General features: G+C 35.2%; 1 pseudogene; it reads left to right on the forward strand.

Moving 5' to 3' along the window:
- Positions 1-9,545: 9,545 nt before the first annotated feature.
- LOC119004181 (GTP-binding nuclear protein Ran-like) lies at positions 9,546-10,221 on the forward strand (annotated as a pseudogene).
- The last annotated feature ends 8,909 nt before the right edge of the window (positions 10,222-19,130 follow it).

Consider the following 19,130-nt stretch of genomic DNA (forward strand, 5'->3'; position numbering starts at 1 on the left):
CCCATGTTCAAAGTTAAATATCTTACCTGAGGGATTTGAGGTTTATGTATAAGAAACTTTATGAAAATGTAGTTCCCCATAGGTCTATATGAATGCAAACAAAAATAACTCTTCGCGTGGTACAATATTATTAGAATATTCTCATGCAGAACCATCTAAATTGATGTTGTTGCATGCAAGGAACAGAATAAAACTAAAGCTTTGATTTTATTTTCTGTTCATCTGGTAACCTGGTAACCATAGAGAGAGTAGTCTTCCAGCTCCAGCCTCTAAAGAATAGAGAGAGAGAGAGAAAGATAGCACATCCTATTGCCAGAAACTCATTGTGACACCTCTCTGATAAGCACTTTGGGGTCAATGATAATTGCAAAGGTACGGTCACTTAGTTTTGCAAATTTATAACTTTAATATCATGTTATCATGTTAGTAGTTAGGGTATTGGTTTAGTAAGTAGTCATGTAAATTTATTTTTTATCCTTTTTTTAAAGATTTTATTAATTTATCTTTAGAGGGGAAAGGAAGGAGAGATAGAGAGAAATATCAATGTGTGCTTGCCTCTCACGAGTCCCCTGCTGGGAACTGGCCTGCAACCCAGGCATGTGCCCTGACTGGGAATCGAACCGCGGTTGTTTGGTTCGCAGGCCCGCGCTCAATTCACCGAGTTATACCATGCCAGGGCTTATTTTTAATCCTTAAAAACACTTGCACAAACTTGAACAAGTTTGTAAACTTGTTTCCAAGCAATGTTGTTTTGATGTGCATATAAGATTCAAAATATAATAGTGGCAAGAAAAAAGTTTGAGAAATATTGTTTTTTCAAATTATATTAAAGTTGTATTCAGGTAACACTTTTTAAAAATGTGTGTAATTATTCCATTTTAAATGGATTCCAGTGAATTCTTTTTAACATTTTATTTTTTGAGGGGGGCAATGGTGTACTAATACAAGGTTATAATTAAAAATAAATAAGTGTAGCAACTATTTATAATATAAATATAATGCCATAGTTAAATAGACTAGTAAATCATCAATCTTTTCCCTAACATCATATGGCTGTATTATAAATAACATGTAGTCATTTGAATAATAAAAGACTAAGGAAAAATAGTAAAATTTTTCTGACAGATTTTCACATAAAATTTTAACAATTGTCAAAATCCACAACCATACAGGCAAGACAAAATTCTACGGAGACACTTTTTTAGAGAAGATACTATCTTTAAAATGTTATTTAATGCAAAAAACTATGTATATATATGTTTATCCTCATCCTTGATATTTTAGACTGTTTGATTATTATTGATCTTAGAGTAAAATCTGTAGAACTTTTGACTATAACATGAAACATTAAGAAGGTATCATACTTATACAGAGAGCTCTATGTTTTTGTTAGTTTGATTTTGTCCCCCTTCTCAACATCACTTTTACAATCTAGTTATCCATTACAGCAAATACACTAGAATTTTGAAAGGGATTACATCAACTTCCTATATCATTTTGAGGATCATGCCATCTTAACAATATTAAGTCTTCAGATCTATGAACATGTGCTGTCGTTCAAGTTATTTAGATCTTCTTCATTTCCTTTCAATAGTGTTTTTTTGGTTTTCAGCATACAACTCAAAAGCCTCCTTTTTGTGAACTATAGTTCTAAGTAATTTTAAAAATTATATTGTAAATTGAGTTGTTTTCAGGTTTTTCAGATTATGAAGAAAGTGTTTTTCTTCTTGTTGTTTGTTTGTTTTTTACTTAGGATGCCCAAACATTTGGCATATCTGTACCACACTGGAAGAAGAGTTGTCTTGGGACACACATTAAATACATTGTGACACATGGTCACAAAAAAATTCATTCACAGCCATCCTGGGCTATACATGGCCCATGGGCCACAGGTTAAACACCCTTAGTTCACTGGATGCAGAATGCTTGTCAATTTTCTTAAAACTTTTCTGGTCCTTTATATGTTTAACCTACTGCTTTTTGGCCTCCGTGGTCTCAGATGAGGAATGGTCTGTTAATTGTGTTCATTTTTCTTGTTTATGATGCTTTCTTTTGTTGCTTTCAAGAATCTATATTTTTGATTTTGACATTTTGCCTATGATAATATGTTTATGATTGGCTCTTAGTTAATTGTACCTCAAGTTCATTAAGAATTTTAGCCTTGGCTGGTGTAGTTCAGTGGGTTGGGCATGGACTTGCAAACCAAAAGATCACCAGTTCGATTTCCAATCAAGGCATGTGCCTGGGTTGCAGGCCTGGTTCCCAGTAGGGTACACATGAGAGGCAACTATACATTGATGTTTCTCTCCCTCTCTTTCTCCCTCGCTTCCCTTCTGTCTAAAAAAATAAATAAAAATTTAGATATGCATATTAGTATTTTTATTTAAATTTGATAAGTTGTATTCATTATTTATCAAAGCATTCCTTTTGCATATGTTTTCATTTTGATTTGTAATAGGTATACTTAACAGTGTCTCACATCTCTGAAGATGTTTTCACTTTTCTAAGTTTTCTTTTGTTTTCTTCAGACACACTAATTTCAATCGACTAATCTCCAAGATTGTTGATTTTTTTCTTCCACCAGTTCAAATTTGAATCCCCCTGGTGAATTTTTCATTTCTGCTGTAAATTTCTATATTTTCAGTAAAATATTTTTCTTACTTATATTGATATGCTTTGAGATTTTCCTTAGGATATTTAGATACATTTTTCTTCAGTTGTTGAACATATTATGATAATTAACTTAAAATCTTTTTCTTCTAAGTCCAATGTTTAGGTCCCTTAACAGACAATTTCTAACACCTGTTTGCTTTTCATTTCTTTCATACTTATAATACAATACTTCCTTTTTTCTTTGTATGTCACATTTTTATTGTGTATGGAACATTTAAATATTAAAATGTGCCAAATCTGGAAGTCAGATAACTTTCCTCTCTACAGTTTGCTGTCCTTGCTCTTTATTGTTCCAGCTTATTGTGAGATTTATTTTTTTTCTGTTTGTTTAATGACTTTCTGGAACTAATTTGCTAAATTGACTTCTATGTTGTGTGTGGCTAGTATGAACTTGGATTGGTTAACTTAGTGGTTAGATAATGTTTAGATAGAAATTTTCTTAAATGCCTTGAACCAATAAATCTTTCAAACTTTGCTAAAAGGCTTTATGCATGTTTTGAGGAACACATTTAATGATTTTCCAATTTACAACCCTGGCTAAACCTCCACTTCTTGATTACACAGTGTCTCAAGGTCAGACAGAGTTGAGAGATGCAGGTCTTTTCACATCTTTTCTGGGCATGCAAAAAGCTCTGAATATTTTTATAGACTTTAGATTCCCAAGAATGCTTTTTGAATACTGGACATTTTCAAGGACCTTGACTGACATTCTCTTCAATCATTCTTTTTTCTCGCTTTTTAGCCAGCTTCTTGTTCGCCCCAAGTACTGCTACCTTAGACAGTTGTGATGTTAAACAACTACTGATCGTTTATTAAGAAACACTAAGAAAATAGGTATTTTCATACTAAAGAAGTATTGGTTCAGGTAAATATATATGCATGTCTTGTGAAAAAGACTTTTCCAAAGAATCTTTAAGACCTGTGAAATAGTGATAGTTCTTGAGAAGGGGGTTATTGGTGATTCTATCATTTTCCAGTGTGAGTCTTTTGCGTTTCATAGCAACCGGGGTTATGAGGCTGCAGATTTTCAAATCTACCAGAAAGAGTTATGTGGATAGGATAAGATAATTTCACAACACATATTATTCTTACTGAGATTCAGCTGTCTTGTTCAATAAACACTCAATTGGTAATTTCCAGAACTTGAAAAGGGTTTTATTTTGACATTTGCCAGTGTTCTTATGGCTTTTACTGAGGAACAAACTTTTAGAAGTTAACATATGTATGTGTGTGTATGTGTGTAAGTGCTTTCCTGATTCACTATGATTATTATGAACAGAATATATGGAAACATAAAATATTTTATAGCTCTCCATTTCTATCTTAGCCAAATGGATATATAAGGCAAAAAAAGATATTTGTGATTATATTTTTGTACTAAATGCTAGTGCTATTTTTAAATAGTAGGTTACCACTCAAAAATAGAACTGTTGAATCCTTAGTAAGGCTGAACATCATACTATAATTTTTTTAAAGGGACTTAGGCTGTGGTCCTATTTCTACCTCTGTATCTCAAGACTCTCCTATCAATATCTAATGCTTCATCATGGTTAGGGTATCCGCTGTTTAAATATATCTATCTACATACATACATGTGTGTGCTTGTGTGTATATTTAAAAATAGCATATAGCCTAAAAATGATGTTGCAAGAATCCATCACATATTTTAAATGTATGGATGAATTATTTTTGTTATATTTCCTAAATTGCAAACTATGTGTGTGTAATACAAATGAGTGTGGTTGAATGTGGCTTTATTTAACCTTCTTGTTATTCTTTGTAGATTTTTTTCATAGTGCCTTATAACTAACAGGCACTCGATATTATTTCTGAATAAAATAAAAATGTTATCAATACTCAATATATCAATATACAATATCTGTCCAGAGGGTATCCAGTCACATAATAGAAAAAAATAGAGACAATTATTGAAGAAGATACAAGATATAAGAAACATTGTACACAGGACAATGATGCCTCAGTCCCCTTCAAAGTAGGCACCTTGGGGCCTCACGCAGTTCCAGTTGCCATCTGCTGCCCTGTCTTATTTTCCTGAATCTCTTCAATGGTCTGAAATCTTTTCCCTTTCAAAGGTAATTTTAGTTTTGGCAAAAGCCAGAAATTGCTGGGCACAAAAGCTGGGGTATAGGGAGTGCTGAGTCATGTGGGTGATTTGATATTTTGTCAAAAAAACTTTGCACAAGATGTCATGCATGAGTGGGCACATTGTCTAGTTGCCAGTCAATAGTTGACTGTAGCTGCAGCCTTCTGAATCATCCAAATGGTTTCCATAGAGGAATGTTCAAGCGTAATGCAAAATGTGATGCAGATTTGTTGCTCTACTTGCTCAGTCATTTTGATTGTGATAGCCACGTAGTACACTTGCTCACTCAACATAGTCTACCACCCCAACTGACTAGTACAGTGAAGTCATAATTGTTCACACATATGCATTCCAGTCCACTATTCTCGGCTGCCAGGTTACATGAATGTCATGCAAACCATTCTTGTTATATTAACAATGGCTGGACTTTTTCCAGGTAGACCTTGTATATTCACAGATGTGGCATTAATTTCATGATTGCACAACTGTCTTTGAAGTATAAGGTTGAGGACACTAACCTCATATACATAACACAAACACATAATCATTTCTGAAGTAATTTACGTGGTGCTTGTTTCTTAACACTTCTGTACTGACTTTCTGTATATAATGTTGAGTGCTATGCTTTTTCACATTCCTTCTACTCTTGACCCCGGGTTTTACTCAGGTTCCCAGATTAATTTATACCTAATCTTTTCCCCTAATCTGACCTTCACCCTTCTGTGTCAGTTATGAATAAAAATGTCATATATCTAACACTCTTCCTAATGAGAGGTGGGATTTCTACCTTTTCTCTTGAATGTGGAAGTCTAACGGGTATGCCTGGCACTATGTGACCTCTGAGAACAGGTCACACAATGATATGCCATTTGCCTGATACTTTTAGGACATTTATTCTCAGGATGCTTCCCTTTAGGATCCAGCTTCCACGATGTCAAACATCTAATCACTTGAAGAAGACATGTGTAGACATTCTGCTTGACAGACCCAGTTGGGGCCAGCCGTGGGTCATCACAGACCATTTATCAGACGATGAATGAAATATTGTCAAGATATTTCAGTTCCCAAATATTCACTTCATCCCCAACTAATTGAATCCTGTCAGCTGAGGCCCCAAATATGTGTAGCAGAGATGAGCCATCCCAGATTGGTCCTACCTGAATTCCTGTGCCACACAATCTGTGAGTTTAATAAATGTATTGTTGTTTTCTGCCATTAAGTTGGGATTGTTTATTTACACAAATTGGGCTAAGGTTCTAACCTAACCCAAACATCTCTACCACACATGCTGCTCAGTGAAGTTCTGGTAAGTAGTCTTAAAATTAACTAACCAGCCTTCCAAGGAATTTTGTAAACGATGTTTCTTAGAAATTTGCTGAGTGACATGTATTTTCTTTCTAAGACACCTTTCTCTTGGAAGTGGCATGGTTTGAGGACATAAATCAATACACATTACTGGACCCTTATCTTTCTCATTAGCACCATATCTTGGGAAGCATAGAATATGTCTAAGGAAAGACGGGAACTTGAGATATCCCTTATCTCGCTGCATCACAGTTCTCACTAAAACTGGGACAACAACCATTTTGAAAACTTACTGAGAATCACTGGAAATGGTTGGCCCATGAAATAGTAATAAAAGTTCGATAGAACATTGCTTTTAAATAGAATCTTTAATCTAGATCTCTTTGTAGTAATAAAGTGTATACCGAGGAAAATGTCTCTCCACAATCATTTCTGCACCTGCCATTTAATGTTGCTGTATGCTTTATGTCAATGTATTAATTTAAATTGCAGTTTGGTCATCTTCATTAATTAAAATCTACTACAATAACTGATGAAAAATCCAATCCATATCTGTAGACACTGGTTCAGAGTCATCAGCACAAGGAATATAATCAAGTGCTGACTATTAAACCCAATAGTGAAAATAACCAAGAATATTAAGAGCAACAGTATATAAACTTGCCACAAAATAAGGATTCCTAAAACGTTATGAGAGGATGCTTGCAAAATAACAATAGCTATTTCTGTGCATTGGTGATTTAATAAATATATAACTAGTAGTATTGTATAGAAGCTAAGTAGCAAATTAGGGGGCTTAGCAAATATTAATTACAAATTTTATATTTCTCTTGTTTACCTTAAGAAAAAATTATAAATTTTAATACCTTCTTTTTTTTTATTTCAGAAAAACTACTATAAACTTTTCTCTAAAATAGTCAATAATTATTTCTGAGTGTTAATTTCTAGTGAGATAGTTTATAAATTGAACCAGATTATGTTTTTTGAAGTTGTTTGTAGTTGAAGAAACAAATCATCTACACTACACATTAATTTAACATTTATTCTTGATGAATATATGATACACTGGCCATCTAGTCTGTGTAAGGCATTCTAAGAGATGTGTTGATGGAAAAGAAAATTTAAAAAAGTAAATTAATGGTCACAATTAGAAAACAAGACACCTATAAGTAAAATACTAAATACAAGCGGTAAAACATAGTATTAATTCAAATTTTCAGTATAATTTTAAAGCACATGGTTCTTACATACAATCTTTCCCTAAAATTTCACTAAAATCTCATTGAATATATTGGTCAAATTATGTCTCTTAAATTATAAGTAATTATAAAGGCAAAGAAAAAATTAATCTTGGTAGAAAGTCAAGATTACAAGAGTCAAGGGTAACTTTAGGAAATTTTAAAAAGAAAATGTACTGAGGCAATTGAAAAAAACGTTTTCATGTTTTGTAACACAATACTATGTAATAAGTTATGAATTTTTCAAGTCTAGAGAAATTAATTTCTCTCAATTTCAGATTGAGAACATCAGGATTCAATTTAACAAAATCTCCTAAAAATCATATTGCTGCAACAAAAATAATTTACTTTTTAAATTTCTGCTTAAAAATTTGTATTTTAAAATTACTTTGGTTTCAATCCATGCATGTATACACTGTTATAGAGTTAGGCAAACTGCTATTAAAATACAGGCATTGGTTCTCTGTCTGGTTTAAGAAATAAGAATGATATAGATATAGCAATTTTTGAAAATACATTGACTGTGTAAGGAATTAAATTATTTATGAATGTTTTAAATTGATCATAAATATAGGTCAAACATTTCAGGCTAATGTACTAGTCCACATATCTGGATGATTAATTTAACATGAAGCTTTGGAAGAGCATACTACTAAAGACAATAGAGAACTCCGGCTTTATGGATTCAGTATTAATTAGGTTTAATTTTATTTTCTAATCAGTTGACTGCCCCCAATGAAAATTCTCAAATCCAGTTTAGTAGATTGAAATCACTTCAATAAATATGTGGATCTGACATATTAGCAGGTACTCGGAAGACTGGGAGGAATGGAAAAGCATTCTGTTTTGTCAAGAAGCCTAACATGAATGAGGGCTACAGAGAGAAGTAAATTGTGGGGACAATGTCAGAAGCTTAATCATCAAAGAAGGTATTAGGTACAGAGAACATAAGATAAAGGAAGTATCGATTGTATTTGGAGAGGGGTCAGAGATATATTCCCTGAAGAACTTTCTTTTAATTTTTTGAGGAATGATTGTTTCATTTGTGAACAGGGCAAGAATAGTTATTGCAATTAATTATAAGGAACAGTGATGAATATATAGTAGAACAGAAATTTGATTTAAATGAATTATTCGACTGTGTCAGTAAGTGAAATGCTAGTTATTAGAAAACACAGGTACACAGACAGACAGACAGACACCCCTACGTGAACTATGTTCTGCCTCTCTGTATTATATAAATTGGAAATAGCCACATTTATATTCATAAGAAAGCTCTCACAGTGCTGTTAGGATAATTAGTTTTATTTGAATTTGTTTTTAACATTGCCTCCCCACTTCTAGCTCTCTATAATATGATGTCATCAATTTTAATAGTGCTTTAATTAGGATGGCCAAAAAAATAAAACACGCAACCCATCATTTATGCCACTTGACTTTTTTAAAGTGAAAGGCAATAGTCACACTGGGACAACTGGCACCAAATGCAACTGTCACAGGTCAGTGTGCTTTTCTCTCCTGTCAATCAAGCCTACATTTCCCTCTCAATTCATAGTGTGTAGTAGAAACTGACTGGGCGTTAGGAACTTATAACAATTCTTCATTATCTGTCACAAGATGGAATATTAGTTTTTAATGAGGACTTTACTTCATAGCCTCACTTAACCATTCCAGGTTAGTTGTTACTATCAATATATCTCTACCTATACTTAACAAGAAAGTCAAGCTAGGTGACTCATTATACATAATGCATGTATCAGGGGACTATTTTCACATTAAATTGTGTTGTTTCCCAACATGTTTCTTCCATATTTTTTATTCTTCCTGTCTTCCAACTCACTAGCCTCACTTAACATTGGCTGTCTCTATGTATTGCCTAAGTGCATGTTTGTAATTACAGAAAGATGTAGAAAAAGAAAAAAGTATAGCTCAGTCTTTTTTAAAGATTTTATTTATCTTTAGAGGGGAAGGAAAGAAGAGAAGGAGAGAAATATCAATATATGGTTCCCTCTCCTGTGTCCCCTGCTGGTAACTGGCCTGCAACCCAGGCATGTGCCCTGACTGGGAATCAAACTGTGATCCTTTGGTTCACAGGCCCGCACTCAACCCACTGAGCTACACCAGCCAGAGTGTAGGTCAGTTTTAAAAATTGGTTTAAGTTTCAGTTTTGAGGACAAGGAGTAAAGATCATACATTTGAAAGAAAAGCTTTTGGGAGTCAGATGGGCCTGGTGATGCTTCTGGAAGTAACACCATCATGGCTGCCCAAGGAGAACCCCAAGTTCAGTTCAAACTTGTATTGGCTAGAAATAGTGGGATTAGGAAAAACACATTCATGAAACAAGTGACTGGTGCATTTGAAAATTATGTAGCCACCCTGGCTGTTGAGGTCTATCCCCTCATGTTCTACACGAACAGCAGGCCTATTAATTAGGTTCAGTGTGTAGGATGCAGCAGTCTGGCAGAAGTTCAGAGAGCTGAGAGATGGCTCTGATATCTAAGCCCAGAGTACCTTTATAATGTCCGATATAGCATTGAGAGTTACTTACAGGAATATGTCTAACTGGCATAGAGACCTGGAATGAGTGTGTGAAAACAGCCCCATTGTGCAGTGTGGCAACAAAGTGGATATTAAGGACAAGAAAATTAAAGCAAAATCAATTGTCTTCTACTGAAAGAAGAATCTTCAGTATCATGACATTTCTGCCAAAAGTAAGTACAACTTTGAAAGGCCCTTCCTCTGGCTAGCAAACTAATCGGAGACCCTAACTTGAACTTTGTTGCCATCCCTGCTCTTACCCCATGAGAGGTTGTCATGGACCTAGCTTTGGCAGCACGGTATGAACGTGACATAGAAGTTGCTCAGACCACCACTCCCCCAGATGGGAATGATGAACTGTGAGAGGGGGAAGCTGAAACCCAGTGGCAGAAGTCTAGTTTTATAGGCAACTATCCTTTGATGTTGTACAGGTTTTTGCTGCTTTGTTATATAGCTAAGCAAAACCTGTGCTTGATATTTGGGATGCTGAAAGAGATGAACAGGCTTCAGGATTAATGCGGTAGTTAAAAAATACCTTCATTTTTTGGACCTGCCTATTTAGCTGTTTTGGAATAAGGAATGCAGTGGCTTCCTTATTGAGTTTCAAGTACAATATCGCTGCAGTCACACCACCATACTCAGTGGCAAAAGCTTGGTTGTTACTGTCATTCCTGCTCCTTCTCATTTAGAATTAGAATAAAGTCATATTTCAAATATCTTTTTAGAGAAAAGAAAGAAGAGCATTTGAGGTCAGAAGAGCATGAAAATGCAAAGCTAAGGTTTATATTCACCACGAACGAAACATGACCAGTAGAATAGAGGAAGATCCAGATTGTTATCCTCTTAGAAGGATGGAGAAGCAATGCTGGAGCTGTGGTGGGGAGGACAGAGAGATGACACAACATGGGGGAAGGAAGAAGGGGTTAGCTAGAATAATAGCATTGGGTCTGGAGGAACTAACAAACAAGAGTAGAGTCTGCATTAGGATCCTATGAAAATGAGCACTGTCTTTTCTTGGCTCCAGGCAAATGTGGGAGCCAAGTTCTCACAAGTTGTTATTAGAACCAGGAAAGTATCTTGCCTGTGTTGACTTCCATGTTATTTGTTCATTTCATGCTCAAATAGCTGTGGTATCCAAATATTGCTGGTCAATAACCCATTGAGAGTGATATACACTTGTGTTACATGAACTAACTTGTCTGGACATCCTTCCAAAATAACAGAGTGAAGTATTGAGACCTTGAATAAAGGAAGAGTAAACATGAAAGGAAAGGACAACTCCTCCCAGTCTTTTGCTGTACTCTTCTGCCTGCCTGTGAACTGAGATATGTGGGACCCAAAGTTGGGACGGAACAACTGGTATACCCTCAGAGCTTTTTACAGCCTTCATCACCACTTTTTGTGAACTTCATCTTCTGCTGTTAATAATACCTGTTTACCTAAATTACCCTTTGACCTCTTAGTGCTATATTCTATTCTTCAGCAAATGAATTAATATAGATACAGGTTATTTGAAATGTCTAATTGTTAATAGGCTTCATTATAGAAGTTGCAGTTTAAGCAGTATTATCTTTCAATGTCCAACTCTATTCCCTTTTAGGTAAATAACTCCTTAATAAATCTGACGATATGTTGTTATTACCTCTTCTCTTAAAATTGCATCCTAACTCTCGGTTTATAATAAGCCCGAAAGTATCGTTCAGAAATTTTGTGATAAACCTCCATCTGACTCAGTTGCTAGTACCTGAACTGATGGTAGCACTATGATTTCTCTTTGAAGAAGAGATTTAATTCTCTTTATAACACCATGTCAAAGATAAAAGGCCTCAAAGTTATTTTACATTGCTGCTTCCAATTCCCCTCCAGCAGGTTACTAGGTAACCTCCAGCTCTGGAACCCTTAATCTTGTCAACATTTTCTAACAAGGTTGCATTTATTCTTCTTTCTTATTCCTGGAAATCATCAGAGGTTTGTGATAAATGTTTTTGCCTCTCAGAGTCCACCTGTATTTTATGTTCAGTGTTCCTACAGGGCAAGGTGGACACACTACAGTGCAGGGGACCAAGGTAAAGATGGTAAAGTGCAATGAAGGTAATAATTTTGATTTCAACATCTTCAATGTTACAGAACTAGCCTCTCTTGTGAAACAAAGAATGAAATGTTTTTAGGATACAATCCCAGCGGTGGAATTGCTGGGTCAAAAGGCAGGTCCAATTTTAGTTTTCTGAGAAAATTCCATACTGTTTTTCATAGTGGTTGTACTACTCTGCAATCCCACCAACAGTGGACTAGAGTCCCCTTTGCCCCACACCCTCTCCAAAATTTGTTGTTTATTGCTTTGTTTATAATAGCCATTCTCACCAGTGTAAAGTGCTATCTCATTGTGGTTTTAATTTGCATCTCTCTTCAATTCCAAAGAACATATGCACCCCAATGCTCATAGCAGCACAATTTACAATAGCCAAGAGTTAGAAGCAACCTAGGTGCCCATCAGTTAATGAATGGATCAAAAAACTATGGTACACATACACAATGGAATTCTATGCAGCAGAAAGAAAGAAGGAGCTCCTACCTTTTGCAACAGCATGGATGGAACTGGAAAGCATTATGCTGAGTGAAATAAGCCAGATGTTGAAGGACAAATACCATATGATCTCACCTTTAACAAGAAGCTAAACAACAAAACAAACAAGCAAGCAAAATATAAGCAAAGACACTGAAATAGAGAACAGGCTGACAGTGACCAGAGGGGAGAGGGGAGAGAATTTCAGGGGAAATAGGGAAGGGATTTAGAGGAACAAATATAAAGGATACATGGACAACAACTAAGAAGGGTGGAAATGGGAGGGAGGGGGGAGTATGGGGGTTGGGATGGGTTGGGAGTAATAGACATAAAACTGTACTTGAAAAATAAATAAATAAATAAATAAATAAAAAGAATGAAATATTTTTACTCAGGATTATCACAGTTATGTAAATAAAATGGAACTGAAATCATTTTAAAATATATTTTTTAATGAAAAGTAGTTTTTCCTGAAAGAGTGAGTAACTACTTCTGTTTTGACAGTAGAAGAGGTTCTATTGGTATCTTGATAGGAATTGCTTTGAACATATAGATTGCTTTGGGCAGTATGCACATTTTAATGATGTTAAATCTTCCTATCCATGAACACGTATGATATGCTTCCACTTATTTGTAGCTTCCTCAATTTCTTTCTTCAGTGTCTCATAACTTACTGAGTACATATCTTTTCATGCTTGGTTAAATTTATTCATAGTTATTTTTTTAAGATTTTATTTATTTATCTTTAGAGGGGAAGGGAGAGAGGGAGAGAACCATCAGTGTATGGTTGCCTCTCATGCATCCCCCACTGGGAACTGGCCTGCAACCCAGGCATGTGCCTTGACTGGGAACCGAACCACAATCGTCTGGTTCACAGGCCCGTGCTCAATCCACTGAGCTACACCAGCTAGGGCTATTCATAGTTATTTTTAGGCAACTGGAAATGTAATTGATTTCTTAGTTTCCCTTTCTGATAGTTCATTATTGGTGTATAACAATGCAACTGATTTCTGGAAATTTATTTTTTATCCCACTACTTTACTGGATTCCTTTATCACTTCTAGTAGTTTTTTGGTGGAATCTTCAGGGTTGTCTATATACAGTATGTCTTCTGCAGATAATGACAGTTTTACTTTTCCTCCAGGTTGTGTGCCTTTTATATCTTCTTCTTGTCTGATTGCTGTGGTTAGGACTTCCAGTGCTCAGCTGAGTAAGAGTGGTAATAGCCAGACACACCAGGAGCACCTGCAGGAGCTGGGCATGAGCAAAAATGGCTTCAGACCATCCATCTGCTGGACCGTTAGTGGGGAGGATGTCTTGGGCTGTGTCCTGGGCTATGGCTTCTCTGGAAGGCTATGGATGTGTTCTCTCTGTGGGGAGCACATGGCAATGCAGGCACGTGGGTGGCCATCTCTCCTCTCGTAATTCCAGCACATCAGCCTAAGAGGCAGAACTGGTCTTGCTTCAACACCTATCATACATCCTGAGGAGTCAGATGCAGGGGAAGACCAGATGCAGGAGGCCATTCTGCACCTGGAGGGGCGCCCCCCTCCAGTGGTCATGCCATCACCAGCTGCTGCTCTAGCCACAGTTTTGATCCAGGGCCAGCCTGTGCAGGATCTCCTGACCTGAGGCCTCACTACCCCTGCCTAAAGACCCCTCACTCTAGCCTGGCCTGTTTCTTGCTAGAGACATGGAGCTGATCTGGAAAATTTATTAAAGATAACTCTAGAGTTGATTATTATTTAACCAGTTCTTCCATTTCCACCAGAAGTTGTTTTATGGCTCTTACATTTTTTATCTTTTTCTCTGATTTTAATTTCTATATTTCCTTTTCCTCCTTGCCATGATTTATTTTAAGTAATAAATAAAAATTAGTGTATATGTTTAAATTGTGCCATTCTTGAGCATGAAATATACTCATGATGCTATATGAGCATCACCACCACTGTCTAGTTGCAGGATGCTCCATTACCCCAAAAGTAGTGACTTTTAACTTCTGCCCTTGGCCACTCTTGATGTGTCTTCTATCTCTTTCTCTACATTTTCTAGGTGTTTCCTATAAGTGGAATTTTACAAAAGTGCCCTTTTTTGTCTAGCCATATGTTTTCACTGTTTTTTATCTAAAATAACATTTTGGTTATTTGAAAGGCAAATACCAGAAGGAACTGAGATCAGATGAGAAGAGACAAAGAATGAGGAGGAGGAGGACAGGAAGAGGAATGAGGAAGGAGGAGGAGGAGGAAGAAGAGGAGAAAGAAGGAAGAAGGAATAATAAGAATAAAAATAAAAGAAAAAGAAAGGAGGAGGTAGGGAGGAGAGAAGCACTTTTAGTAAGATGTGCATAATTTCATGGAATGACTGTTGTGTGAAGTACAACCCAGAGCCAGAAGCCAGTCAGTACTATTCCAAAAGACATTCAAGAGAGAAGACTCCCAAGCTCATTAGGTGAAGGCAGCAATATCCTAATTCTAAAACCAGATAAAGACAATACAAAGAAAGAAAATTATAGGTTAATGTCCCTGATGAACACGGATGGAAAAATCCTCCACAAAATACTGACAAGTTGAATCCAGCAATATAGTATATTAAAAGGATTATACTCCATAATCAAGTGGGGTCTGTCCCTGGGAGGCAAGGTCAGTATAGCATCTGCAAATCCATTAATGTGATACACCACATAAACAAAGTGAAGAATAAAATCCCATGATCATATTAATAGATGCAGAAAAAGCACTGATGAAAACTAACACCCACTTATGATAAAAACTCTCAGCAAAGTGGGAATAGAGTGAACACGTCTCAACATGATAAAGAACATATATGACAAACACACAACCAACATCATACTCAACAGAAAAAGCCAAAAGCATTTTCTTTTTTTAAAAAAAATTACTATATTTTTTCCATGATCAGTCAGTCCCCTTATAACTCCCTCCCCCAAGCAATCATGATACTTTTGTCCATGTCCATGAATCCTTTCTCCTTTTTGCACAATACTTCCACCCCCTTAACCTCCATGTACCCTAGCTGTCATGCTGCTCTCTATCTGTAAGACTGTCTCTGTTTTGCTTGTTAGTTCAGTTTGATCGTTAGACTCCACATATGAGTGAAATCATGCAGCATTTGTATTTTCCTAACTGGTTTATTTCACTTAGCATAATTTCCTCCAGGTTGATCCATTCTGTTGTCAAGGGTAAAATTTTCTTCCTCTTTATGGCTGAGTAGAATTCCACTGTGTAAATGTCCCATAATTGTTCTATCCATTCATCTGCTGATGGACACAGGCTGTTTCCTTATCTTGGCCATTGTAAATATCACTGCAGTGTACATAGAGGTACTTATGTTTTTTTTCAAATTAACATTTTGAGTTCCTTCTAATATATTCCAGAAGTGAGATTGCTGGGTTAANATAAAAAAAAAAAAAAGATTACACTTCAAATGAAAAAAAAAACAAACAAACAAAAAAAAACACTGCAGTGTACATAGAGGTACTTATGTTTTTTTTCAAATTACCATTTTGAGTTCCTTCTAATATATTCCAGAAGTGAGATTGCTGGGTTAAAATGCAGATCCATTTTTAATTTGTAAAAGACAGATCCATATTGTTTTCTACAATAACTGTAGAAAACAATACCAGTCCTCATTCCTCCCAACAGTGCAAAAGAGTTGCCCTTTCTCCTCATCTTTGCCAGCACTCCTTGTTTATTGATTTATTGATGATAGCTATTCTGACAAGTGTGAGATAATATCTCATTGTTGTTTTAATTTGCATTCCTCATTTATAGGTTAAACACAATTGTTATTAAGATTCAATGATGTATTTCACAGAATTAGAACAAATATTTCAAAAACTAATGTAGAATAACAAAAGGCCTCATATAGCAAAAATGATACTGAGAAAGAACAGCTTGGAGGAATCACGTTACCCAGAATCAAACTATGAGGCCATACTCATCCAAACAGCATGGTACTTACATAAAAACAGAAATATTCTTCAATGGAACAGAATAGCCCAGAAATAAACCCATACCTTTACAGCCAATTAATATTCAACAGAGGAGGCAAGCACATACATTGGGCTAAAGATAATTTATTCAATAAATGGTGTTGGAAAAACTGGACAGATAAATACAGAAAAAATGAAAGTAGGCCTCCTTATTATATCACACACAAGAATAAATTCAAAATGGATTACAGACTTAAATGTTAGACCTGAAACCATAAAAAAATCTTAGCATAAAACATAGGCAGCAAAATCTTGGGCATTACTCATAGCAATAATTTATCTGATGTACCTCCAAGGCAATAGAAATAAAAGAAAAACTAAAAAAATGGGGCCACATCAAACTGAAAAGTTTTTGTACAACAAAGGTAAACATCAACAAAATAAAAAGACAGTTCACAGAATGGGAGAATAGATTCTCCCAATACATTTGATGAATTGATATACAAAATTTGTAAAGAACTTACAAAACTTGATACTCCCCCCTAAAATCAAACAACTCAACTAAAAACAAATTGGCAAAGGACCTGAAGAGACACTTTTCCGAAGACAATACACAGATGGGCAATAGACATGAAAAGATGCTCAGTGTCACTAATCATCACAGGTATACAAATTATAACCATGATTAGTTATCACTATATACCTTTCAGAATGGCTATCATCAATAAACTGACAAACAACAAGTATTGGCGAGTATGCAGAGAAGAGGGAACCCTCATGAACTCTTGGAGGAAATGCAGATTGGTGAAGCCACTGTGGAAAACAGCATGGAGATACCTCCAAAAATAAAAAAAAAAATGGAACTGCTTTATGACCCAGTGATTCCATTTTTGGAAATATATCCAAAAAAAACAAAACAATAATTAAAAAAAATAGACATACCCATATTTTTATTGCAGCGTTATTTGCCATAGCCTAGATTGGGAAGGAGCCCAGGTACCCGTTGGTAGATGAGTGGATGAAAAAGCTATGTAAATTGAATTTACACAATGGAATTCTACTCTGCTGTAATAAGGAAGAAAATCTTACCTTTTGAGACAGCATGGACTTGGTGGGTATTATAGTAAGTAAAATAAATCAGAGAAGGGCAAATGCCATATGATTTCACTTATATGTAAAGTGTAACAAACAAAATATTTTAACAAACAAAATAGAAACAGTTTGATAGATACAGAGAACAGACTCATAGCTGTCAGACAAGACGGGGGTTGGGAAACTGTTAAAAAAATGAAGGGACTAAGGGAAAAAATACCTCATAGACACAGACAATGTGAAGGTGATAAGGTGATTACTAGAGGCAAAGTGGAGCAGGAAGATGTAGAAGAGGGTAAATGGCGATTAATTGAAAGAAGGAGAAGACTCTGGGTGGTGAACACACAATACAATATATATAGATTATGTATTATAAAGTTGTACAATGTAAGCCTATATAATGTTACTAATCATTTTTGCTCCAATAAATGCAATAAAAAATAAAAAAAACACAGTTCATTTTCTATGTGCCTAGAAGATAATGGGCAGAGTATAACAATGTAATAAATAAGTGCTTTTACTAATACACTCCTCCCATAATCATCAGTGCAACAAACAGAAATGCTGAACAATGGCACATCTGCCATCTTCAAAAACACATGCAGATATTTATCATTCGAGCAATGGTTTATTTCCCTAGTGAGGATGCACTAAGCACTATGTGAGCCAACTTGTTAAGGAAACAGATGTCCCCTCATCACCATCAATTTTTCCTTTTCTCTGTCCACCCCAAAGTGTACTCCACAGGAAAGTGAAATCTTCAGCGTCTGGATGGTACGGGGTATTAATTTATTGCTGCCACTAGGCATTGTTTTCCTAACACATCAAATGTTACTACATGGTTTTCTCTTATTGCTTCTCTGAAAGGAATAAAATCAGAAGTGAGGTACAAGCTCTCTTAAGCGGCTTCCACCAACCTGGTTTATAGATTCAGTAATAGCCTTGATTAACCTGTAAAAAATATTGACTAGAGCATGTGCTAGAGGCTTCTTCATTACATATGCACTGAGTGTTGACATATCAAGGAATTATTGGGTTTGGACATAAATTGGTTTAACTTAGGTGTAATATTCCAATTAATTACATAATTTATATATATATACCAGTTATATATGAATATTAAGAGATAATTATTTTATAACAATTGTTAAACAGATTAAATATTGTAGCTATTGTGAGGAAAGCCATGAACTTCACAAACACGTGTGAAAATAAATTTTTCTTCAATAATATTGCTTATTTTTAAAAAGAGCTAAAGTCATTTGTTGATATTTAGGTTGAGAAACAACTATAGAAAATAATTTCTATATTTTCTAAGAAAAATAGCTGAGCAAGTACTACACGCATTGCAAAGACACTGTCATAGTATTTGCCTGAAACAAGGCAGATGGAATTTTCAAGGTTTCATTGTAGTAAAATCACATATTTTAAAACTTTAAAAACTACAATGATTTTTACCTAAAAATTTACAAATGATTGTTAAAAGAAGCAACATTTAATACACAGTTTATAATGTAGTATTCACAAGTAACAAAATTACAGATTCAATAATTTTGAAATTATGGCCTGAGTTTTTTATACCACCACCTAACATACCTATATTAAAATAAAACTATGAAGAAAATGTTTTAGGTGATATACTAAATAATATCTGACAATATAAGTTAA

The sequence above is a fragment of the Sturnira hondurensis genome, unplaced genomic scaffold (assembly GCF_014824575.4).
Source record: "Sturnira hondurensis isolate 20B ecotype Veracruz unplaced genomic scaffold, ASM1482457v3 Scaffold0019144, whole genome shotgun sequence".
Classification (NCBI taxonomy): Eukaryota; Metazoa; Chordata; class Mammalia; order Chiroptera; family Phyllostomidae; genus Sturnira; species Sturnira hondurensis.